The following is a 26,697-nucleotide window of genomic DNA, read 5'->3' as shown; positions in this document are numbered from 1 at the left end:
GCCCGTGCTTGCTGCGGCGGCTCCAGCGGCGGTGTGCGCCAGGGAGCGGTCAAGGGTGATGGGTCGGGGCTTGTGGCGCGGTGTGGCAGTCGGCTGCGAGCGCTGGAACGAGCACACATGAAATAGAGAGCAAGGCGCCAGCCAAAGCGCGTCGAAACGGTGCCAGGCGTCGTGTCCACGCACGGTCACCAAGCTGGCATGGTTAAAACGACGCCCAGGAGTGGCCAAACCTTTTCTACGCGCTCAACCGTGTAGTGTTTAGTCTAGGAGAGGTGATGGTTCATGCCGAGGCCGACCAGACTTGACTTCACTAAGCTGACAAGTTTCTGTCCAGAAACTTGGTCGCCAAGTTTGGCCACCTTCTAGAAGGACATTAGGGCTGATCTCCTGTGGTTTAGGGTTTCTTAGGAGGGTGTTTAAGCTCAAGGAAGGTCAGGGCTAAAAGATCAAGGAAAGATGTACTTGTTGTACAAAGTGCATTTCTGGTCCAGAAGTGAAGACATTTTCTACAGCAAAAATATTATGAAAAGTGGTGCAATATTTTTGCATGGGAAGGTGTGCCAAGGTGCTAAGAATATTTAGGAATTACCTCAGATTTTTCTGAGCAAGAAAAATTGAAGTTGCTTTGGAGCACAAGTTTCTGAAGTGAGTTTCAGAGAGAGAAATGAATATTTTTCTTTTATGAAAAATATTCATTTGATTATTTTGAGGATTGATCGGAGGAGTAAAGAAGATAGGTCACTTGGGTGAAAGTCAAGGATATGCCCAAGTGACAAGCCCATTTGAAATGATTCAAACTCCAATTCAAATCAGGGCAAAAACCACGATAAAAACCAAGTCCGGAAAAGAGAGAGAAGGCAAGTCCGAAAAAAGAGAGAAGGCAAAATCCAGGCTGTCACACAATGACATCCAATGCCCATGGTCACGAAACCATAACCATCTGTTGATCAACGAGCTAGTCAACTACAGGCTCACTAGGGACATGTTGTGGTCTATGTATTCACACATGTATTACGGTTTCTGGTCAATACACTTATAGCACGAGCAATAGACAATTATCATGAACAAGGAAATATAGTAATAACCATTTTATTATTGCCGCTAGGCCATATTTCCAACATTATGGCCATCCGATCCCTCTCCAGGAAGTATGGATGAGCTTGCAAATTTATTCAAGGGAGCTCGTGGCCGTTTGGAGCTATGTGAGATATTAGCGTGTCGGGAAGGCGCCCGAGAAGCCTGGGCCATGGTAAAAACAAGGTATACCAAGCTTGGTCCGAATCATATGGCCCAGGTCGGGCCTTGGGACCAGATGGACGAGAAATTCCTGTTAGCTTACCATACAACCAAGTGAAAACAGCCGCTAAGTTTTCTCAACAGGATTGTAAATTAGACAACCTACTAGAGGGTCTAGAGGAAGAAGAAGTTTTTGAGTCCAATTAGTAGTGTACTTTATCAAAAAAACTTATCTCCGGCCGAATTGTAAAACAGTTGTCATGGCAGACTTTCCGCCTTGACCTCCAGAACCCGAGGTTTGGAGTGTTTCCGAATATTTATACCATTGGTAAACACCAAGGTATGTTCGGAAACTAGGCAGTCCGGTGATAGTTGCTTAAACAGACAAGTTGTATTCGGGGAGTTATGTTATATTGCATTTTATCGTAAGAAACATCTTCCAGAGAGAATAGTTCCGTTGAGGGTTCCTTTCCCTGGGCCAGCATGCGTTTTTGCGCATGCATAAGCTGTGATGCGAGAAATCACAGTACATATTATGATTTGGGGGCGTATATTGCAACGATAGCAGTTCGTCTCTTGTCCGCTGCCCGATTATTCCCTTAATAAAGCTAGCTTTCGGCTTCACCCGTCTGAGGTACACGTCCGGATAACCCATATGTAACAATCGCAGAGGTGCTCCCTTTCTTCCCTAGCCGAACAAGCAGGAATGTAGGGCATAAGCACAGGAGCCAGGCAACCCAGCTTGGCAAAACTTAAGTCATAAAGGTGCATATAATGCGAAGACAAGACACATATGAGTAGACAACACATATATACGGTGAGCTTCACGCTCCAAAATAGTAATCATAATAAGCTTCTGTGAAAAGAAGCCCGCATGTATCATGGGGTATGTACATTTAATGATGTATATCCCTTGAGTGTGTGGTTTATCCGAACACTGGTAAAAGTTGTACAAAAAATGAGAAAGAGAAAAAAAAGGGGGTAAGAGGGAGAGAAGAAAATACAAAAAAGTTAAAAGTGTGAACTTAGGCGTAGAATCTCCGGAGCCGAGCAGCGTTCCATGGGTTTGGTTCCAAACGATTATCCGAAGTGTTGCGAAGGTGATAGGCTCCTCCTGTGAGAACTTCATCTATGATGAAGGGACCCTCCCATTTGGGCTTGGCTTATCCTTTTTCTTCTCCGGTAGGCGCAGGACGAGTTCACCGACATTATAAGTCTTTGCCCGTACTTCCCTGCTTTGATATTGCCGAGCTTGTTGTTGCTAAAATGTAGAATGGACCTTCGCAACATCGCGCTCCTCCTCCAAGCCGTCCAGATCGTCCTGTCGGTCGACCTCGGCCTCTCTCACTTCATACATGCGCACTCGAGGTGAGTCATGAATAATGTCGCAGGGAAATACTGCCTCGGCGTCGTACACCATGAAAAAAGGTGTGTGTCCGGTCGTACGATTGGGCGTGGTACGCAGCCCCCAGAGTATAGAATCGAGTTCTTCAACCTAGTGCTTGTCTGATTCACGCAGGGATACACTAGTCTGGGTTTAATGCCGCTCATTATCAAGCCGTTAGCCCGTTCGACCTGACCGTTTGTCTGGGGGTGATATACAGAGGCATAATCGAGCTTGATGCCCAAATTAGTGCACCAGGTTTTTACCTCATCGGCCGTAAATTTAGAACTGTTGTCAGTAATGATACTATGCAGGACACCATAACGGTGTACAACACTAGATATGAAGTCTATAACCGGTCCGCCTTCGGCCGTTTTGACTGGTTTGGCTTCTATCCACTTAGTGAACTTGTCGACCATAACCAGTAAATATTTGTTCTTATGGCCTCCCCCTTTAAGGGGTCCAACCATGTCAAGCCCCTAGACCGCAAAAGGCCACGTAATGGAGATTGTTCGTAAGGCAATGGGCAACATATGGCTTTGATTTGCAAAAAGCTGGCATCCAACACATCGTTGTACGAGGTCTTGTGCATCTGCTCAGGTCGTGGGCCAAAAGAAACCCATACGGAAGGCCTTACTTACAAGGGCCCGAGCCGCGGCGTGATGGCCACCAAGACCGGCGTGTATTTCTGCCATGAGCTGTTGTCGGGGGGATGAACCCCGGGTAGGCAACGGAACCCGGATCGTTTTCAAAAACAAAGGGGCCACCATCGCCCCTCAAGTCGGCTCACGCTTGGCCGGGTTGCTCAACCCGGCCAAGCTCTCCAACCTGGCCATACTCCTCAACTTGGCCCCAACGACCAGCTCAAGGCGGCCGAAATCGGCACACCAAGACTTTCCCAACAAGCCAGCTCCACCCTTGGCGTGTTAATCAACCCGGCCACGGGTTAGTTCCCGTCCCATCTTGGCCGTATGATGGGACGAGTCTCCATCTACCGATGACCGAGGCAACAGTGCCCTACCCATGCCTTCGGTCAGCCGGGGCGTGGCAACAGTGTCCCTCACCTACCCGCTGACCAGGGCCGGCGTGGAAACAGTGCACCCATCATCACTGCCGACGCTAGCAAGCGGCAACCTGACGGAGTGCCACTGTACCAGACTCAACCCGGCCACTCCCTGACGATCGACAAGACTGCGAATAGTGCCCATAGGCATACGGGGCCCGCGCCCGGAGAACCTGGCGAGCCTTGACACCCGGCGGGTCCTAGCTCCGGGTTCCCAGACGCTGACAACCCGGCCCTGCGGCCTTGTAACATTACCATTTGTACCATGGGGGTTGACCTATAAAATCCCCCAGGAGCCCTCATGCATACGGGCAACTAAGCAAGCATATGATAGAGAGACCCACTACTAGCAACACTCCACCCATACACCAAAGGAAGGGGCCGCCTGAGCCTTAGCCTGCCTTCCTTCTTCTCCATACAGCTCTAGGAGCAACTCTGTACTATTGCATATCAACCGCACTCGGTAGGACTAGGGGTGTTATCTCTCCGGGAGCCCCGGACCTGGGTATGTCTTGCATCCCACGCTCGCTCATGCTGACCTCGCCTCTGGAACCCACTAGTGCCCTCGAGCCTCCTCCTCTCTTTAGCCATCCGTTGGCATCTGTCGTGCACCCACCACAACAGTTGGTGCCTACCGTGGGGCAGCTCGAGGTCCTGGCCGGGAGCATGCTTCAGACGGGGCTCCTCTCCGACTCCAACGAGCCCGTCACGCTGGCGGACGATGTCATCGACGTGCTCGCCACCTCCTTCGCAGCGCTGTGCATCTCCGATGCGCATGCGTCCGACGAGTACCCCAGCGAGGTACTTGACTTTTCTGACTCCCCACTCTCCCTTAGCGGCAGCGCTCCCACTGGGGCGATGGACCTCCATGTGGAGGTTTTCGTCACCGACACCGGCGCCTCTTCCTCGTCGAGCGCGGCGAGGAAGGCCGCCGAAGCCAAGGCTAAAGCGAACCAGGCCGTCTCTCCCAACCCGTTGCGCGCCATGCTGCAGAGCCTTCGCGTCCCCATCGGCACCGACATCGACGCCTCCAACATCATCGAGGCCCGGACTCGGCTCGAGGAGGACCGCCAACGCCTGTTGGACCTGACCGAGACGCTCGCCGCCATGCCGCGTCGCCTGGACTCCGCTCAGCTGGAGCGCAATGCCGCCTACGATTTCACGCCTGCCACGGCTGAGCCAAGCCGGGTCGCCGACGTGCGAGCCCGGGGCGGCGTGATCGGCCGCGCCTTCGGCGCCATCCCGCCCATCTACTAGACTCCCATGAAGAACATGCGTGATGTCAAGGCAGCTGTAGTCTGCCTGGATCAGCTCGTGGGCGAAGAGTTGAGGGACCGCCTGAAGCGGGTGCACGACCTCCTCGATGCGGCCAACGCGCAGCAAGACCGCCTCAACCAACTCGCCAAGCCGGCGGGATTCGGCTCCGCCCGCGCCGGTGGACCCGGCGATCAGCAGAACACAGCATCTTCACCACCCGGCCAGGCGCACTCCAGCCGCACCCGGACCCGGCGTAACCCCACCCCGACAACCGCCGGCGGCTTAGGCGACGAGCCAGCCCTGGAAGACCGGTGCAAACACGATCAATCTAGCCGGCGTCCGGCTTCTATCAACCCGGCCCCCCGTGGCACGGTCGCTAGCCGGCTGGGCGCACGCGCCATCGATGACATCGATGCCCGCCACCGCCTCGATTGGCTCGCTTTCACCTTGGAGGTGGAGGAGAGCAGCGTTGTTGGACCGGCGTGCTTCGGTCCACGCATCCGGGACCAGCCCTTTCCCAAAGGGTTCACGCTCCCCCGCGACACCCCCAAGTACAACGGCACCGTGAAGCTGGAGGACTGGCTCACCAACTACGCCACCGCCATCAGCATCGCAGGCGGCAACCAACGACTCGCCGTGCGCTACACAGCGCTCATGCTCCAAGGGTCGGCCCGCACCTGGTTGAACAGCCTGCCGGTGGGCAGCATCAACGCCTGGGTCGATTTCGAGCAGGCTTTCGTCCGCAACTTCACTAGGACCTATCAGCGACCCAGCCGCCCCAGTCAGCTCTCCATGTGCGTGCAGGGGCCGGTGGAAACTGGCCGCGAGTACCTTGCATGCTAGACCGAGCTCCGGAACAGCTGTGAGGGCGTCCACGAAGTCCAAGCAATCCAGTACTTCGTCAATGGTGCCGGGATGGCACCCTCCTCAAGCACAAGCTCCTACGCTTCGAGCTGGCCACCGTGGCCGCCCTCATGGTGACGGTGGATAAGTACGCCAACGCCGACTCCGCCATGAAGATCCAGGTGGCATTGGATGAAGCAAGCGAAGCCGGTTTTCCCTCTGAAGCCGGTCGGCAAAGGCAGCCAGCAGCAGCACAACCAGCAGAACAACAAGCGCAAGGTCGACCAGCCGGCCCAGCGCTACGACAACCGGCTCGTTGTGGCCGCCGAGCAGGCACCCGCGATCGACCCGGCCGCCAAGCATCGGCAGACCGACAAAATGGCGTGGCAGCCAGCCATGAGCTTCGAGGAGATGCTCGACGCCCCCTGCAAGCACCACAGTAGCGCAAGGCCGTCCACACACACGCTTCGGTAGTGCGCCATCACCAAGCGCATCATGAGGGGTGATGTCACACCTCCTCTGGACCCTGCTCCGGGAGCGGGACAGCCGCCTCCACCTCCTTCACCGCCACCGACTGGTGGCGCGATGCGCGACGACGTCTACCCGGCCTAGAACATGGCCTATGTCGTCTTCACCAGCCTCGACGACGACAAGCGCAGTGAGTGCCTCCTTCGGCAGGAGGTGAACACCGTCATCCCGGCCAAATCGGAGTACATGCACTGGTCGGAACGCCCGGTCACGTGGACCTGGGAAGACCACCCAGCTGTCATGCCGAACCCGGGTGGCTATGCCCTCGTCCTCAACCCCACCATTGTTGCACCTAGGCGCACGTGCAAGTTCTCCCGAGTCCTCATCGACGGCGGCAGCAGCATCAACATCCTGTACCGTGACACCATGACCAAACTCGGCCTCGAGGACAAAGACCTGGAGCCAACCCGGACGATCTTCCACGGCATCGTTCCCGGCCTCTCCTGCTCTCCGATCGGCCGGATCCGGCTCAACGTCCTATTCAGTAACAACAACCACTTCCAATGCGAGCCGATCTGGTTCGAGGTGGTGGACCTGTCCAGCGCATACCATGTGCTGCTGGGCCGGCCCGCGCTCGCCGAGTTCATGGTGGTCCCCCACTATGCTTACCTGAAGATGAAGCTGTCGGGTCCAAAGGGCCTCATCACCATCACCGACGACCCGCAAGTCCCTGGAGTGCGCCCGAGACCGCGCCAAGCTGGCCGAGTCACTGGTCATAGCCGAGGAACAGCGCCAGCTCGACCGGATCGTTGCCCTAGCCAACGAGACATCAACCATGCCGATCCCGGCTGAGGAGCCGGCTGACGAGGCCTCCTTCAAGCCCTCCAAGGAGACCAAGAAAGTGAAACTGAACCCGGAAGACCCCAGCTGCAGCAAGTACGTTGTCGTAGGCGCCCGCCTCGACAAATAGGAAGGCGAGCTCGTCGACTTCCTCCATGAGAATCGGGATATTTTTGGATGGACCCCAAAGGACATGCCGGCTATCCCGAGGAAGTATGCCGAGCACAAACTCCACGTCTGCAAGGACGCCAAGCCTGTCCGCCAACCCCTAAGACGTTTCTCCGAAGAGAAGAGAAGAACCATCGATGAAGAGGTCGCCAAGCTTTTGGCGGACAGCTTCATCATGGAAGTGTTCCACCCCGAGTGGCTGGCCAACCCAGTCCTCGTCCTAAAGAAGAACAATACCTAGCGCATGTGTGTCAACTACACCAGCCTGAACAAGGCCTGTCCCAAGGATCCGTTTGCCCTCCCGCGGATTGACCAAGTCATCGACTCCACCGTCGAGTGTGAGCTCCTGTCCTTCCTGGATGCTTACTCAGGCTATCATCAGATAAAGCTGGACCCGGCCGACGCCCTAAAGATGTCCTGCATCACGCCCTTTGGCGCGTATTGCTACATCACCATGTCGTTCGGCCTGAATAACGCCGGCGCCACCTTCCAGTGCTGCATGCAGAAATGCTTGCTGCCGCAACTCGGCCACAACATCCATGTTTACGTGGAAGACATCGTGGTAAAGACCAAGCAGCACCTCACGCTCCTCGACAACCTGAAGGAAACATTCGCCAATCTACGCGAATACAAAGTCAAGCTCAGCCCGGAGAAGTGCGTTTTCGGCGTCTCGGCCGGAAAGTTACGCGGCTTTCTCGTCTCGGAGCGCGGCACTGAGACAAACCCGGAGAAGATCAAGGTTATCGAGTGCATGGGCAAGCCGGCTCAGCTGCGTGATGTCTAGATTTTCACCGGCTACTTGGCCTCGGTCATCCGGATTCTCAGCTGGCTGGGCGAGAGGGCCTTGCCCCTGTATCAGCTGATGAAGAAGATGATGTCGTTTGAATGGAACGACCGGGCGGACAAGGCCTTCCGGGACTTCAAGCACATGCTCTCAACCACACCACTCTTTGCCGCGCCGGCCGAGAAGGAGCCGTTGTTGCTCTATATTGCCGCGACCTCGTGGTCGGTCAGCACGGTGATGGTGGACGAGCGACCAGACTAGGGCAAGGTCCAAGCCGTCCAGTGCCCAGTCTACTACCTGAGCGAGGTGCTCTCGGCCACCAAGCAGAACTACCCGCACTACCTGAAGATGAGTTACGGTGTGTACTTCACCGTCAAAAAGTTGGTGCTAATAAGAGGGGGGGGGGCAGGGGAAGGGGCGGTGACTCACGACGAACTCGATGGCAGGGTCGGGGAGGCCAGGGAAGGTGACGTAATTGATGACATACGACGGCGGCCGGAGTTGGGGAAGGAGGATGATGGCGACAGCTTCGGGGCAAATTCGACTGATTCCTTGCGCAGGGAAGGAGAGCTCAAGGGAGACCAGCTCCTGGAAACGGTGTTTCGTCGCGGGGAGGCCGTGGCAGTGTCGCCCGTCGGCGAGGGGCGGCAGTGGTGTCCATGGCATCGGGAGCGGCAGTGGATTGGGCATGGCCGCCGGGCGTGTGTGGTCGGGCATGGCCATCGTCCTCCTTGAAGGAGCTTGGCAACAAGCATGGGCACCCCCTGGAGGAGTAGAAGCACCACGACATGCTTGGTGCATGCGTGCTCCGGTGCCGTGCTTGCTTGCTGTGCTCGGGGGAGTTTACAGGGGAGGGGCAGGGAGCCGACGGCTAGTAGCGGCGCTCAAGAATAGGGGTGACGGCGGGGTTCGTGGGCTGCTGGCGATGGCGACGGCGACGGCGATGGCGAGAAACCTATCAGGTGCGATGGGAGCAAGAGAAACGAACAATGGCACGATGCGATATAACTTGCCAAGTTGGGCTGGGCCTGCCCTTTCGGTCCGTCCGAGCCGGACCGGGTCAAAATAGGATATCCACGAACTCATGGATTGGATGGATTCAGAACTTGCTCCATGGACACCAAATGGATACCCATTTTACAAGTAGGACTCACATGGCAGTCACACATGTCATATAACCTATTATAATTCTGTATCAATCATTAAGTGTTGACCATATTTGTCGTATCATTTGTGTCGTGTTACGTGACCTTTTATCGTTATTTTCGTTATTAACATGTATATATTGTTATGGTTGTTATTTTTATTGTTACATGGATATGGATATCCATGAATAGCTTGATATCTACGAACGTAACACTTCACAAGGGAGCTAAGGCGATCGCCATACCTAGCCGCCTCCAGCCTCCTTTCCTCCTCACTGTTGCTAGGGCGTGTCACCGAGCAAAGCCCGCGTGGCTCCAGCGGCGGCGGGAAGGTCCGGTTTAGGGGCAGCTTGCGGATGAAGTCTTGGAGGTCTTAGAGGGCTGTTGTGGTCGAAGAAGGTGATGAGGGCCCAGCCATGCTAGGCCACCGGAGAAGACAGCGTCAGTGCATGGACCTGGACGACGGCGAGTTCGATCTCAGATCTGGACATGGCGTATATCGGCATGGGTTATTTGTCTCAGATTATCTTTAGGGACTCTTCGTGTTTGGTGTGGACAGCGTGTCATCGGCGCTTTCCTAGTTTAGGAATAATGTCTTCCCCGCGCTATCCCCGTTCCGTTGGTGTGCTTATCACCGACGAGGGCGTGTGGTTTTCTCTCTTTGGTGGGTCTCCCAGGATCAGGTCGGTTTAGGTTTCTGGTGGATTTGTCTGGATTTGGCCGGCTTTCATGGTCTTCGAAGTTTCTACAGGCCCTTACAGGTCTTCTCTTCTTCGGGGCGGCGATTAGCTTCGCAGATCGCGACCGCCGATGTCTCCTGGTATTCATTGATGACTTCCCGGCCGTTGCTTTTACAAGCTCCTGGGTTTCAAAAAGTTTGATCTGCCAAGGTGGAGGCCCAGAGGTGGCATCGAGCTATGCTCACGGCAAGCCGCCGGTGGAAGCAACAGGAAGAAGACTTCGGCATCCCCAAGGCTTTCATTGTAATTTTATTTTTCTGTATGACTGTGTTTGTAAGGTCATGTGAATCATAATATATATGGCCTTGGGCCTTTCCAAAAAAAATAGCTTGATATCTAGCGGGTATGGGTATGAACAGCGATCTATGACCGATGGATACTTTTACGGGTGGGCAATGGACACGCTTGTGGTTGTGGATATGCTACCCATCCAAACCCGCCACATTGCCATCCCACACGAGCTAGCTTCAACTCGAAGTAGTCTCCACAGTTCCTAGTGAGGACGCACCGCACTCCTAGCCCCACTTCGTACAAGTGTGCCAAGTGTGGCAAGGAAAATGATTGTGTTAGGCTATATGTTGAGAATTTGGAGATCCTACAGGCCCATGAATCCGGGGAACGAGAACCGGAGCCCGCTGAGCAAGAAAATAGTTATTTTCTTGAACCGTCGGAACGGGTCTTCCTGCTGCCGTCACCCGACGTCGGCCCAGCGTCATGCTCCTCAGCCCCATGCCCGTCCGACCCCACGCCACCATCTCCGACCCGGACGATACTCGTCCATAAGGTTGCGCATGCCTACTCATCTGCTCCACGTATACCTGGCCACGGGCAGCCTGACCCGGACGGCCCGACCCGACCTTGCCCGTGGGCCGGGCCTGGGCCTGAGTTTTGAGCCTGAAGGACATGCTGGGCGAGGCTTGGGCTTAGATATGTTGCATTTTAAGGAAGGGGCCCGACCCGAAGCCCGAGGCCCGACGGGATTTGTCACTAATGGGTCGGGCTTGGGCGTGAAAACAAGGTGGTGTCATCGCGGGAGTTCATCAGGAAGCACACGCCGGTGGAGGAGGTTGAGGTACGCCGGTTGATGGTCCCCAAGTTCAAGTTCATGACCGAGTTTCAGGCGTCCTCGGACATGCAGAAGCTTGGTGTCACCATGGCTTTCGTAGGTGGTGACTTCTCAGGCATGGTGAGCGGCGGGGATGGACAGTGTTGGAATCGATCTCACGGTAAACAAACCAAGAGAAAAATAAGGGAGACAAAGTCTCCACCCTCTCACGGCCGTGCCTTGATCGCGAGCACATATAACAACTTTTGGTTTTGGTCCCATGTACCTAGCACACACATATATAAGGAAAAGGGGAGGTTTTGTTACAGATAACAAAACTACTATCAAAGCCTCCTAACTGCTGATCCTAAACATGTGGTGAGGTACGTGAAGACCATCAACCACCACCGGCCGCCATGAAGGCAGTGCCGGCGGCTTCCTGCTGCCATCAGCGAGGCCCCTGGACCAGCTGCTGCATCTCCACAAGCGCCTGCTGCCATCTACGTTACCCAGGTGGTGCTGCCCTTCTTCCTCGGGCATGTCTTCTTTGCCGGAGACCCCAAGGTGCATCCATGGGGCTATCTCCTGCTGATCCCTGCCAACCACGGTTAGTCACTACTATTCCGCATAAGAGGTGTTCTAATCACGAGATTAAGATCATGTGTTAAGTTAATCCAAAGGAATTATTTCTAACACACGGCTCTCCATCGGTGGGGTGCACCATAAGGCCACCATCAAGGTGGACGAGCAAGGCATCGTGGCTGCTGCTGCCACGGCCATAGACATGGCTGGTAGTGCGCTTTCAAGCGAGCCACCGCATTTTGTTGATTTTGTGGCGGATCGGCCCTTCTTTTTTGCCGTGATATCCAGTTAGTGTTAGCTACCCTAGGCAGCTTCAAGTTCTGAGTGATATCCATGAATGGACGATATCAGACACAGAGGTGAACCCTTGTTTCACTTACTAGGATGACTTTGCAAACTGCCAATTGAAACAGAGGTGAACCCTTGTTTCAACTGTCTGAAGAGTGAAGACCACACGAGGCACATGACTAAGATTGCTCTTGTATTCACTCAGTCTCTTAGTGGTGACCAGAAGAAAAATTGATAATTCCTTTGATAGCAAGATTTGCTTTTTGTTTTTCATTTAACAGGAGGGGTTTCATGACTGCAACAGTACAGAATTTTATATGCCTGCGAGGTGGGAAAGTACCCAGGTGACTGAAATTCAGTTGATATGTCCAGAGATCGTGCTCTGTCATCATCAGTACAGAATTACTGAATTAGCCAAGAGCTGGAGATCATTGAACTGGGAGTAGGCCTGCTCACTGCTCCGACAGAGGCAACTGGAAATAATATCGGAGAGATCTCCACTGTCCAGAGTGAGTACTATCTTTGTAGATAAATGAGGATTCTATAGAACAAAGAAGAACAAGTCAGGCCACTGCCGGGAACGAATAAGGCCACTATGGACATGACGGTGTGTATACTTCCAAGCTTGTTGCAGCGAATGCACGAACCCCTTGTTCCCCCTGCTGAGCGGCGCATATGGACAGCAGCATCAGCACTATGCAGAGTCCAGAAATATTTTGAAAGCGTGGTAATTCTAATTGCTTACTTTTCTCCATATATAGAATGTCTCCGCTGATTGGGAGAAAGAAAGAGTCCAGGAATATTTTATCAAACATCAACACATCATACACCAAAAGAAGGCATGTTAATACAACAGTACCTCCTTCCCGCAAAAATAAAATAAAATACAACAGTATCTCCATTAACAGCTATAAAATGCGGTAACATTGATAAAAGAGGATCCCGCACAAAAGGAGAACAGTCCGGGCAACCAAAATGATGATCATGATTAAATAAACTAAATCTTATTCTAGCCAAAACATGCAACAATTGTGATTCCTCAGTTTGCTGTTCTAGGGCTGAGCCTGATTGCCTGCGCCATTTTTCGCTGTCACATGTGTTCTGTTTTTCAGGTATAACTAGAAGCACACACACACTCTGCAGAAGAATAGAGCCGAGCCCCTTGTCAGATGACCGATCGACGCTTGTTGTGTCAGCGGTGTTCGGGAGCCACCTGTAGAGATGCACATACTTGCTTCACATTCATTAGGTTGTCGATCAGGTTGACGTTTGTCATTGCCCGGCAAACCATGCAAGCTGAAGGTGCTATAGCTTCCTTCAGGAGAGTGCCCTGTTGCCTGCGCTGATGTATTTGTAGCGATTGACTGATGCCAGCTGTCAGAGTGTGAGATAAATTCCATTTTTTTAGATAGATAGATGCCGAGAAATCCTGGTGATCCTGCTATCTTGGCTTCAGTTTGTATAAGAAGAGGTTTTTGCATTGCTGGCAGTTTTTGCATCCGCTCATAATCATGCACTCCCTCCGTAAACTAATATAAGAGTGTTTAGATCACTACTTTAATTATTTAAACACGCTTATATTAGTTTACAGAGGGAGTACTGGAAAACCAATCACGGCAAAATCTATTCTGTTAGTCTGTTACTCAACTCACTGAGAAGAACAATACTACTGTAGTTACAAAATCCACATGATCTGTGATGTTCCGAAAATTTATTCAACCACCTATTGGAGAACAGAGCCTCGCATGCCTACTTGTCGCACTCTTTGCTGATGGCCGCCACCTGCGCACCTGTTGGAGGTACCGCTAGCAGTCGAGGTGGATCTCGAGGGCGGAGCGGTAGTACTCGAGCATCGCTTCCTGCTCTGTAATGCCCGCGTCCGGCGCGACGCCCTACCGGTGGCGAGCTGCTCCTCTGCTTGCAGATGCTCCTGCAGGAGGTGGTGGTTGTGGGTGGCGTCGGCCTGCGCCTCCCGGAATTGCTCCTCCCGCACCATGTCAATGTAATGGGCACGAGTCTCGCCGATGGTCATGGTGTAATGTACCCGCGAGGGTGGTGCGGAGGAGGAGGTTGTCGTCTGCTCGTCGTCGGCAGCGTCCTCCACTCGGACGTCGTCAACCTCCGGCTGCCTATCGGCCAGCCAGCCGGCAGTAATGGCGGCCATTTCCTTCTTTTAGTCCGGCGTCAGCCCGTCCAAGAGAGTTTTGACCGGGGAGAAATCCATGGCAGGAGTGGTGCACAGAGGGATCGGAGGCGGGATGACTACGGCTATGCCCTGGGTGGCAGTTTATATAGCAATGGCGAGCAGCAGAGGAATGGACAGGTGGCGTCGGAGGAGACGCCTCAGCAACTGTGTGCCATCAATGTGGGCGGCAGACAGACGGACCGACGGTAGTCGTGTCGTATGAACGCGCCGCAATCATCTGCACCCAGAAGCAGCGGAGATGGTGTTCTCTCGGCGAGCTCGCCGCTCCAATGCTAGCGCCAGTGAGCGGTCATGTCTGCTCTGGTCGGGCATGAATGCGGCCGCTGACGCTCAGGAGCGGTGCTGACCGTTTCGGATCAGAAGCACGTGTGGAAGGGAGGATGGGTTTTTGGTGGGCCAGGCGGTTAGAAGCGGCCCGGACTCCCACAAACCACCTATGTTTGTCTCCGGTTTGCGGTAGAAATCGCACGCGGACCGTCCTACTGACCGATACGTTGGATGGCTTCCGCGGTCCGGAGAGCGCGGTCCAAACGCATGCGAGAGGTTTGTGGGTCGATGCCCATAATGAGTCTTTAATTGGTCGGATGTGATAATAGACTTTTTTTTCTTGGCTGAACAAACAAAGAAGCATGGAAACCCACCACGTATACAAGAAAAATAGGCATGCACATAATCAAGCTGCCAACACAACACGTCCTCCATATCACCTGGGGCCCATGCACCGTTCACACACCTCGATTCTCCACATGAGCTTATTTCTAGGGAGCTTAGTAACTCTATAGATGCACTCATCCATAGCAATTCAGCTGTGGAATTCGGAACTAGACAAGAGTGAGTGTTGCTCCTGTCCTGGTGCTCAAGGAGACAAGAGTGTGTTGCTCTCTAAACAAAGAAGGCTTATTGCTTGCTGGCTTAAGACTTTGAATCAAAATAGTACAAAAAATCATATCCAAGATTAGTGCCAGGGCATAAGTTATAAGTACACGCTTTCATATTCAAGGTTGGCTGCACATAGCTTGCATCTCATGTCATTCTTTGGTTGGGATTCTGAGTTCCAACTTCCAAGACATGAATCTTGTTCATAAGGCTGGTTCCACACATGTTCAACCGTTCATAAGGTTGGTTGGGAAATTCAGATGTAGTATTTGTAAAATAGTGTGAAAGCGTATGCCTTAGCAGGGATGCCCTGTGTGTTTATATAGGCATAGAGATTACAGGGTTAGTTGTCAGGTAGTTGCTAGATTGATCTCCAAGTAATGACCTACACAAGAGATATATGAGATCATCTGCAACAACCTTAACAACTTGATTACAGCGCAACGCCAACCCTTATCTACTCGTACGTATGGTTTATACACATACCGTACATATGTTTACATTATACACTTTAAGACGCCCCCTCAATCACAACTTCACCAAGTTGAGATTGTTCTTAAACTCTTGCAGCTTGCTCCATGACAAGGCCTTGGTAAAACCATCTGCAACCTGATCATTTGTAGGAATGAACCGTATCTCTAGTAGCTTCTTAGCTACTCTTTCACGAACAAAATGATAGTCAGCCTCAATATGTTTTGTCCTTGCATGGAACACTGGATTTGCTGACAGATAAGTAGCACCAATGTTATCACACCATAAACGTGCAACAGAAGAGTGTTTTATGCCAAGTTCATTAAGCAGAGCCAGAACCCATATCAACTCGGCTGTAGCATTAGCCAAAGCTTTGTATTCGGCTTCAGTACTAGATCTTGACACAGTTGCTTGCTTCCTTGCACTCTAGGATATAGATTTGGTCCAAAGAAAACTGCAAAACCTCCTGTAGACCTTCTGTCATCAGGACAACCTGCCCAATCTGCATCAGAGAAGGCACTTACCAAAGTTGAGGTTGATTTTGTGAACTTTAACCCTGTACTCATGGTTCCTCTGAGATATCTCAGAATCCTTTTAACTGCAATCCAATGCTGAAGAGTAGGAGCATGCAAAAACTAGCATACTTTGTTGACAGGAAAACATATATCAGGTCTTGTAAAGTGTTAAGTATTGCAGAGCACCTACAACACTTCTATAATTTGTAGCTCCTTCGGCTCCCAAGGGCTCACCTTCTTCTTTAGACAACTTCTCAGTGGTTGAAAGAGGCATATTTGAAATCTTGCAATTCATCATACCTGATCTCTTCAGTATGTCTGACGCATATTTTTCTTGACTTAGAAGTATACCATCTGTTACCTTCTTTAGATCTTTTAGAGCAAAATACTTCTTTAGATCTTCTAATAGTGCATTGGTTGCTTCCTGTGATGAGCTAGCCACAATTATGTCATCAACATGCACTAGTGCAGAACCGGCCTTTAGTGTTGGTTCGTAACGGCCTTTTGTATATAGGACAAATGTTTACTACAAGCAGTGGTAGTTACCACCACTTGCATTTTGTATGTTGTATGTAGTATATGTCGAAACCGAGAGTATGTACGTGTTGTATGTAGTATATAGCAATGATTAGGTAGTATATATACTAATTTTTAGGTAGTATGTATTATGTTTTGAGTATGCTCTTTTTTACGTACAAATATGTACATATTTCATAAATATAATAAAAACTATGGGTTTATATGCAATTTTTTCATGTAACTTGCTTTGAAATATCATAGATATAGTATATGAACATATTTAAAATAATAAAATAGTATATATAATAGCACATGGTACTCCCTCCGTCCCAAAAAACATGTCGCAGGGGGTTTCAAATTTGAACTACCGCATTTTTTACAAAAACACCCTCCCGCAACTTTGAATTCTCTCAAAGCAACCCGCACGCAGGCCCAAGTCGCGGGAAGATCCTGCCGGTGGAGCTCCTGCCGCTGCTGCCGGTGGAGCTCCTGCCGCTGCTGCATCTTATCCTGCAGATTCTCCCCTGCTGCCGGCCGCTGCTTCCGCACAGGAGCTGCCCCCACTCCAAAAACGAGCCCGTCTCCTCCCCCTCCGGCAGCGGCGTCCGCACAGGGGCTCGGCGCCGTCGCACCTCCTCAGTCCTTCCCGAGCATACCAGGAGCTCCGCCTCGCCGATACCTACGCCCTCCTTGAGCCACGCTTGCTAGGAAGCCGCTGATCGACGGAATCGATCCCGTCTCCTCCCACTCCGGCCGCCGATTCCGCACACGAGCTCAGCGCCGTCGCTCCTCCTCTAGTTTCCCCGAGCGGCTCAACAGCTTCAGGGTGATCTTCTTGTTGGGGAACGTTGCAGAAAATTAAAATTTTTCCTACGGTTTCACCAAGATCCATCTATGAGTTCATCTAAGCAACGAGTCTAGGGAGAGAGTTTGCATCTACATACCACTTGTAGATCGAGTGCGGAAGCTTGCAAGGTGATGATATAGTCGTACTCGACGTGATCCAAATCACCGATGACCTGCGCCGAACGGACGGCACCTCCGCGTTCAACACACGTACGGAACAGCCACGTCTCCTCCTTCTTGATCCAGCAAGGAAGGGAGGAGAGGTTGAGGGAGATGGCACCAGCAGCAGCACGACGGCGTGGTGTTGATGGAGCTGCAGTACTCCGGCAGAGCTTCGCTAAGCACTATGGAGGTGGATGAGGTGTTGGGGAGGGAGAAGGAGGCAACCAAAGGCCGAGACGTTCTGGTATGAAGTCCCTCCTCTCCCCCACTATATATAGGGGTGCCAAGGGGGGGTGGCCGGCCCTAGGAGATCCAATCTCCTAGGGGGTGCGGCGGCCAAGGGGGGTTTTCCCTCCCCCCAAGGCACCTAGGAGGTGCCTTACCCTCCTAGGACTCTTGCCCCCCTTGAACCCTAGGCGCATGGGCCTATGTGGGGCTGGTGCCCTTGGCCCAATAGGCCAAGGCGCACCCCCCACAGCCCATGTGGCCCCCCGGGACAGGTGGACCCACCCGGTGGACCCCCGGGACCCTTCCGGTGGTCCCGGTACAATACCGATAACCCCGAAACTTGTCCCGATGCCCGAAACAGGACTTCCCATATATAAATCTTTACCTCCGGACCATTCCGGAACTCCTCGTGACGTCCGGGATCTCATCCGGGACTCCGAACAACATTCGGGTTACTGCATATACATATCCCTATAACCCTAGCATAACTGAACCTTAAGTGTGTAGACCCTACGGGTTCGGGAGACATGCAGACATGACCGAGACTCTCTCAATCAATAACCATCAGCGGGATATGGATACCCATGATGGCTCCCACATGCTCCTCGATGTTGTCATCGGATGAACCACTATGTCGAGGATTCGATCAAACCCTGTATGCAATTCCCTTTGTCAATCGGTACGTTACTTGCCCGAGACTCGATCGTCGGTATCCCAATACCTTGTTCAGTCTCGTTACCGGCAAGTCACTTTACTCGTACCGTAATGCATGATCCCGTGTCCAACACCTTGGTCACATTGAGCTCATTATGATGATGCATTACCGAGTGGGCCCAGAGATACCTCTCCGTCATACGGAGTGACAAATCCCAGTCTCGATCTGTGTCAACCCAACAGCTACTTTCGGAGATACCTGTAATGCACCTTTATAGTCACCCAGTTACGTTGTGACGTTTGGTATACCCAAGGCACTCTTACGGTATCCGGGAGTTACATGATCTCATGGTCGAAGGAAGAGATACTTGACACTTGCAAAGCTCTAGCAAAACGAACTACACGATCTTTTATGCTATGCTTATGATTGGGTCTAGTCCATCACATCATTCTCCTAATGATGTGATCCCGTTATCAATGACATCCAATGTCCATAGTCAGGAAACCATGACTATCTGTTGATCACAACGAGCTGGTCAACTAGAGGCTTACCAGGGACATTGTGTGGTCTAAGTATTCACACGTGTATTACGATTTCCAGATAATACAGTTATAGCATGAATCCAAGACAATTATCATGAACAATGAAATATAATAATACTTTTATTATTGCCTCTAGGGCATATTTCCAACACTTCTGGTCCTCCAGGTCACTTTTCTCCTGTCGATTGGTTGCTGGTTCGCCTGGCCGTGGTCTGCCGCTTGCTGCCATTGGAGCTCGTCAGTAAGCTCCTCCGGTGACCAAAAACCGGCGCCGTTGCCATTGGAGTATCACCCACGCTCGGGTGCTGACCTGCTGTTCTTCGCTGCTGATCTTCTCTGAAGAAGAAGGTACAGTACAATCTCTGGTCTTCTGTTGTTCTTCCCCTGTTGATTGATTTGTAGCGACTGTTATTGTTGTAATCTCTTCGTCATGCTGTTGCTTGCTGTATCAAAAATTAACTCGTAAGATATGTGACTTAGATCAGTCATTCAAGATAACACTATTTATGCATGGCACATGAGTACAGAGTTCAACAACTAACAATAGTAAGGAAAATTTCAATTTAGCATGGATTAGTAATCTCTACCACTGGAGGAGTATAAAGTTCAACAGCTAACAATAGTAAGGAAAATTTCAGTTTCGACATCAGTATAAACATCAAGCAAAACTCTTGCAAATTTTCAGTTTCGACAGTGTCAAAGCATACAGGCGCTAACGTGCACCTACAGTAAGTTCTGATCAGTTATCTTTCGATAAAGGGCCGAAACCCAATTTCTTCACCAAGTTTTGAACCAGAAAACTAACTTACAGAAATGCGGCAAGCAACTACAACAACTAATGAGGCAAGCAAGGCCTTTGCTAATCCCATATCATCAATAGATGATATGGTATGAGATTATCTTCTACTGCAATTGCAATCTAGCTTTAGTAAAAAAGGCCTACAGGTTGTAATCAATCTAGCTTTATCAACTACTGCAATTGCAATTGCAATCCCAGGTTGTAAGAGTATATAAGGGGTATTTTCACCAACTTACAGAGAGTATTTTAAAATTTGGTCACTACAGGACCACTACACTACTCCATGTCACTACTGTTCGGAAACAAACTTGGCTGAAAATTCAGTCATTCTAAAATTCTAAAATGCATTAACAAATTTTGCTTTAGTTTGACTTCAGAAATCAAAATCTAGGAGGAAATCAAGAGGAGCTGGAGACTTTTGGCAGAACATGGACACCCCCACAAGGGCTTGTAACTAGTCCAGCTGTTTTCCATATAGAATGGTCAATCTCCACAAAATAAACATCTTATGAGATATACAGCGATCTTTTACACATTACTTAATAAAGTATGCTGACAGTCATAATTTTGTTAAATATCTAAACTCGGCCATAATTCAGTTGAACATGCAAGGAAACATTTAACTTGTGATGTCAGTGAAAACATCACCAGACTGTTAAAATTCAGTTAAAAGATTTGTACCTTGATGCAGACAAAGGGAGTAGGTTAACTGATTTGGTCCTGTGGCTGGTCAAACTGTACCATGCCAAAGTATTTCCTGTAGAGAGAAAAAACAAAAATAAGCAAACATAAATTGATTGGAATGTGTTGTAGTTTCACTAGGAGTAGTTTATATGCAAAGGTAATAAATCAGTTTTGATTCTATTGACAGGAGTATATTTTTCTTGACACTTTTCTACCATAGGCATGGTACTATGAGCAAGTAAAATTCAGCAAAACTTAAAATTCTGTGAACTACTCTAACTAGAGAAAATGGCTTATGGTTAGAGCAAAGTGTTTGGCTGCCATGGCAACCTTTCTATAAATGATGCCATGGCAGCCATTTGTAGAAATGGTCCCATGGCACCATTTCTTGCTTGGGTACTGTGGCAACCAAACTAGAAATGGTGCCATGGCACCTATTTTCTTGTTTGACTTGCATACTCATTTTGTGTGTGTATATTCTTGTTATGGTACCATGGTGTACTCATCTCTTTTGTCATTGATGACAGGAACACATAAATATAGATTTGAACTTGATGCCTCAAGAGGAAGAACATGAAACCATTGATTTGAACTTGATGCCTCAAGAGGAAGACGATGAAGGCATTAATTTGAATTGGGTCCCTGGAGAGGAGGAACCTCAAGTGGCAGAGAATGGAGATATGGATTTGAACTTGATGCCTCAAGAGGAAGACGATGAAGCTATGAATTGGATGCCTCAAGAAGATGAAGCTCAAGAGGATGAAGCTCAAGAGGAAGAGGATGAAGTTATGAATTGGATACTTCAAGAGAAAAGAAGAGAATTGTCAGACAAGGAGAGGCATGGTGTTTACTTTGCCTTGCTGGTAATCGAGCTCAGAGATGGGTCTGTCCAACCAGACGACAAGCTGCTAGTCTCAAACCTGTTGGACATAAGTGTATGATCTGTTGAAAGAATCTGGGAACTGGCTAAAAAGCAAATTGCCGATGGCAAAGAAGTAGATGTCTCAAGCAAGAAGCCAGGAAGATCCGGCCGAAAGAGAAAGGAGCTAAATTGTTTGGACCTCTGCTTCCATACCTCTCTCCAGTCTCTAACCGACTGCAGGTCACCTACAAACATCCAGGAACTGGTACAGGGTGTGGAAGAGGAATTCGAGAACTACGATCCCGACAAGTTGCACAGAAGCTTTATCACATTAGAAGCAGTTATGTTTGAAGTTATGAAAGACAAAGGAGGAAATCAATATAAGTTGCCCCACTTGCACAAGGATCGCATTCAGAATGCTGGCAGGGAAATCATCAGTGTATATTGCGACAGTCGGGTAGTTGTTGATACTAGGGCCATTATAGAAGAAATGGAAATTGCAATAGGAAAAGAAAATGAAAGGAAAGAATTGGCTAAAGAAGGGAAAAGAAAGAAAAGTAAAGGGAAGGGAAGGGAAGAAGTGGCCAGAGAAAGAATGTAGTCAAGAGGGGGCAAAGAGGCCCTTATGTCATGTAGTCAGGTGCTCCTTGTGTATGTCTTGTGTAATCTTGTGTCAAGAGGGGACAAAGATGCCCATATGTCATGCCCTTGTGTATGCCTTGTCTAATCCTTGTATATCAACTCCTTGTTGGAATTTATTGGAATTATCTAGGTTATTTGAATTAACTGATTAATTTGGATTATTTGAATTAATTTGGGTTATTTGGATTTATCTGAATTATTTGAATTGATTTGGATTAATTTTAGTTATTTGAATTAATTTAAAATATTTGGATTTATTTCAATGAGGCATGCTAATGTCACAATCAGTATACTTTGAAAGTTAGTGGCAAGCAAGCCACCCTCAATAAGCTAGCCTCGCCCCACGGACGGCCTATCAGTTGCAAGCCGATAGGAAGGCCTTGCTTGTCATGACCAACCTGTGTAGAGGACAGGAGTAGCAGCACATATTAGATTAATACTTTCCCTGCATGTTTTTGAGCTAGTATATTGTAACAAAATTCTGAATGTTTCCTATAATTATTTCTAACTAGTAGAAGATACAATTAATACTCGTCATGAGTTGTGAGTTTGTGACACCACTTACAGGAACAGAAATGGCAGGCAAGCCAAGAAGGTTCCCGGCAAAAATGAATTGCATTAGCTTGGCTGCAATAAAAAGAGAATCAGGAACAGAAAAGGTGTAGTTGATCTCTGTAGAACAAAGTACCAACAATTGATCTCTGTAGTTCTGACAAAGCAAGATTATTAAGAATTTAATATAGCACTTCCTTGATTTAGTTCAGATATGATGACACTGCAAAATCCTTTAGGAAAAAAACAAAGCACTTGATCTGCTTTTGCTTAACTTCACAAGGAAGATATAGCTGCATCACAACAACCAGTACCTAGGATATTTTCCTAGTACCAATAGGAAATAAAGCCTCTATTTAAACTGGGATTCAACTCCCCGAACCAAATTTAGACTAGAACTATTACTGGTGATAGGAGATGACCACAGAGGTTTTATGTCAAATATCTCAATTCAAAAAGGGAAAACATCTCAAACATCTTTCAGAGTATTTTTGTCAGGTTGTTGTAACATAGCTATAGTACTCCATTCACTAAAATTCAGTAGACAGAGAATAAGTGGTTCAGAGAGTATACACATTCAGTAAATTCAGTAAAGATGAAGATTGGTGACCCAGGCTGTAGGCGTTCAGTAAAGATGAAGATGAAGAGTGGTTCAGAGAGAAGAGAGGTTCATACCCAGGTTGTAGGCGTTGGTGACCCAGGCTGTACCCAGGAGAAGATTTGTAGCCGCCGCTGCTGCCAAGTGAGCAGGCACGACCCTCTGGACAGCCCTCGCCGCTGCCGCGGTGCCGCAAGCGCGGGTCTTCCATTAGAGAAACAAAGGAGAAGAAGCCGCAAATCCACGAGCAAATCCACGAGCTTAAGCTTGTTGTCGTGGTCGGGCTCATCAGCTCACGCGCCTCCGCCCCGCTCCAGTCCACCACCAGCAGCAGCGCCGTCCCTCCCTCCCTCTTTCTGCACACCAACATGCAGCGAGATAGAGCAGCGACTCGCGTGGCAGAGCCTTCGTCTTCACCTAGCTACCTCTGTCGCCACGCGTGCGTAGGGCCGTAATCGCCTCCGACCCCCTCGCTCCTCCCGACCCCCGATTCACCGAGCACGCCAACGAACCGCGCCGCCGCTACTCCCCTCCCCGCCGCTGCCAGGCCCGGTCCGGCCCGGCGCTACTGGACTGGCTTGGGGCGGAGGAGATCTTCCCCGACCTCGGTTCCATCCTCCCCTGGTGGCGCGTGGGTCGTCGAGCTTAAGCTAGGGAAATCGAAGATTTTTATGAGGAAGGGGGGAGCTTGGGGAGGCAGGCGAGCGGCAGCTTCGGCGCCGGAGCAGGAGGCAGCTACGGCGAGGGAGCGGGGGAGCAGGGGAGCCGCGGCGGGGGGGAGCAGCGCAGCTGCGGTGCGGGAGCGGGGAAGCGACGGCGGCGGGGAGGAGCGCAGCTGGGGATTCTGTCGGAGGAGGACGACGAGGAGTGCGGGTTTGGTCGGGAGAAACTGAAGGGTGTTTTTGTAAAATTGCCCTCGCGACATGTTTTTCAGGACGGAGGGAGTAGTATATGAGATATATGGGGTAACTACCACTGGGTAGTAGGATGAATTTTCCCTATATATATATATATATATATATATATATATATATATATATATATATATATATATGACAGAGCTATTCTGTTACCCCTGCGCCCTATAAAGGGCCGATCTGTACTATCCGAACCGGTGATGCCCGAAGGAAAAATAACTCCAGCCAACCCACTCCAGCATCCCCTGTCTCCGGCTGGATCCCGGCGATGGCCACCCGCCCACCTTCTCCTCCGTCTGGATCCCGGCGACGCCCCGCTCTCACCTTCTCCCCGACTGGATTCCGGCGCCGCGCCCGGCCCCCACCTTCTTCCCGGCGCCGCCCCGCCCCCACCTTCTTCCCGGCGCCGCGCCCGCCCCCACCTTCTTCCCAGCGCCGCGCCCGCCCCCACCTTCTTCCCCGCGCCACCGCCCCGCCCCCACCTCCCCTGCATCGCCGGCCACCGCCTCCCTCCCTGCACCGATGGCCGCCGCATCCCTCTCCCGCACCGACGGCCGCCGCATCTCTTCCCCGCACCGACGGCCGTTGTATCCCTCCCCATGCAGACGGCCACTGCAAGCTCCTCCCGCTCATGGCCGCCGCAAGCTCCTCCCGGACGCCAACCTCCACCCCGCCTTCCCCCTCCGTTCTCCCTCACGCTCGGGCGCCAGCCATCCTTCTTCCATGAGCGCGGCACCTCGATCCACGGCCGGCCGACCTCCCTCGTGCCGTTTGCTGGCCGCCGTCCATGTCATACCATTTTTTCTGCAAGGTCTGAACTTTTTTTTTCCAAAGCAAACCAATTTTCCATTGATCTCTGTCTACCTTCCCTAATCTCTGAATTTTTTTGCCACAGAAAACCAACTTGGACTTCGTTGACGGCCTTTGCACCATTTTCAGCGCCAACCGCTCCTTCCATTGCCATTGATACATCCATCGACATGTACTGAGTGTTCCTTTGCAAGTTCAATTACTGTCATCGCACAAGTTCATAAGTTTGATTTTGTGAAGAAGTATGAAAATTCTCACTGCAAATGTGGAAAACCAGAAAGTTCTAATAATGGTGTACCAAAAGTTCAAGGATAGTAATCCGGGGACGTGGGAGCAACTGCTGATGGAGGCGGAGTCAAAATCTCCTGACTCTCTGCTGCAGATCTTTAGCATGGACTTCGATGAAGACACCTCTGATGTTAATGCGCTTCCGCATTTTAATAAACAAGTTACATAATTTCAGTTCCTCGGTACTTATAAGATCTTCAGAGGATGACAGAGGATGCCCATGTGTACTGTGTACAAGCCATCCAGCCATGTATAAGGATCCAATGGAAGACTGGATTTGGTTGTTGTTAATTGGCAGCCACCTAAGCCTAGCAATTAACCGTGGAGCACGTACTGGATCTCTGACACGATGCAATTAGTCATCAGTGTCGACGACTGATTTATTTTGTTTTGTACAAGTTAAAACATCAGTGGCCATAGGGAAGGAGACCTTCCCAGATCGTGACAACTGATTTATTTTGTTTTGTTTTGCTAGGTGTTGTTTAAGTGTCACAGATGACGTGTTGTCTCCTGGCATCTGGATTAGCTGCCGACTGCAAATAAAAGGTTGGAACTTCCTGTCTATTTTGGTTGGTGAATACGTATCAACAAAATTTCTTTTCTATATGGTAGTTCAACTATTTCAAAAAACAAATTCTCTACACAATAGTTCATGTGTTGCTAGCAGATAAGTTCAAAGAACAAACCGCCACAAGTACTTAATTTCAAATCATTTTATTTTGTTTAAATTCAATCAGCTCTACTACATACGCTATTCAAGTTCAGAGCTAACGACATCATCAGTTCGGACATGAAACCAAATTTCAAATTAAAACCCCAAAAAAGGTTAACTTCTATAAGTCCATGTTCCCATACCGAGGTCGTTCAAAAAAAAGTCCATCATACAGGTCGAAGGAGCTCCCTTCAGTTCAGTGGATTCAACAAAAAAAGTCACTGCTGCCACTGCATCCTGAGTTCAAGGGATTCCTTAGGGGCCTTCTACACCATCTTGCTAATGATGCCATCGCTGGATGCCACAGCCATGCTCGTCGTTCTTGTACTGCCATTCACATACTGCTCCCTATTTTACTCCATTGAGATCCATAGAAATAAGTTATGTTCAGTTCGCGACTTTTACAACTGATGGTCCTATGTTGACCAAAACAATAGTTCAAGCTCCTAAAAAAGCAATTATGTGTATGCTACATCACTTTGAGGAACTACAACAAACAAAATAAGGAGAGCTTAGTACTACTTGATTTTTTTCCATGAGGCAGTCTCTGGTTTCGTTTCCCTTAACATTGGTAAGAGAAAAGATCATTCGACTTCAAATCTGTTTGGACTGATAGTTCAACTTCTTTCGTACAGAAGGTTCAGAAAGTTTTGTACCTGAAAATGCACATATTTGGAGTACGCGAATATATATATGTGTTTCTAAATTTTGCTCTTGTGTAACACCTCAACCTAATCGCACAAAATAGGCATTTTTTTTTCTATTTCTTGATGAAAATGTTCCAGTATCATGTATTGTTTGTAAACGTTCACTTACCTAGAACAAAAACAGATGCAAAGGTGCTTTTTCCCTGTTAATGTGTGAGTCAAAACTGAATTATGTGGGGTTAAATTTAAGCTGAATGAGAAGTAGTTTCAGGTTAGGTTGCTTCACAGGGTGCATAGCATCGTGTGAAACTATGGAAGTAGAA

This window comes from Triticum aestivum, chromosome 6B, assembly GCF_018294505.1.
Source record: "Triticum aestivum cultivar Chinese Spring chromosome 6B, IWGSC CS RefSeq v2.1, whole genome shotgun sequence".
In the NCBI taxonomy this organism is placed as follows: domain Eukaryota; kingdom Viridiplantae; phylum Streptophyta; class Magnoliopsida; order Poales; family Poaceae; genus Triticum; species Triticum aestivum.
This window is presented reverse-complemented; position numbering follows the sequence as displayed.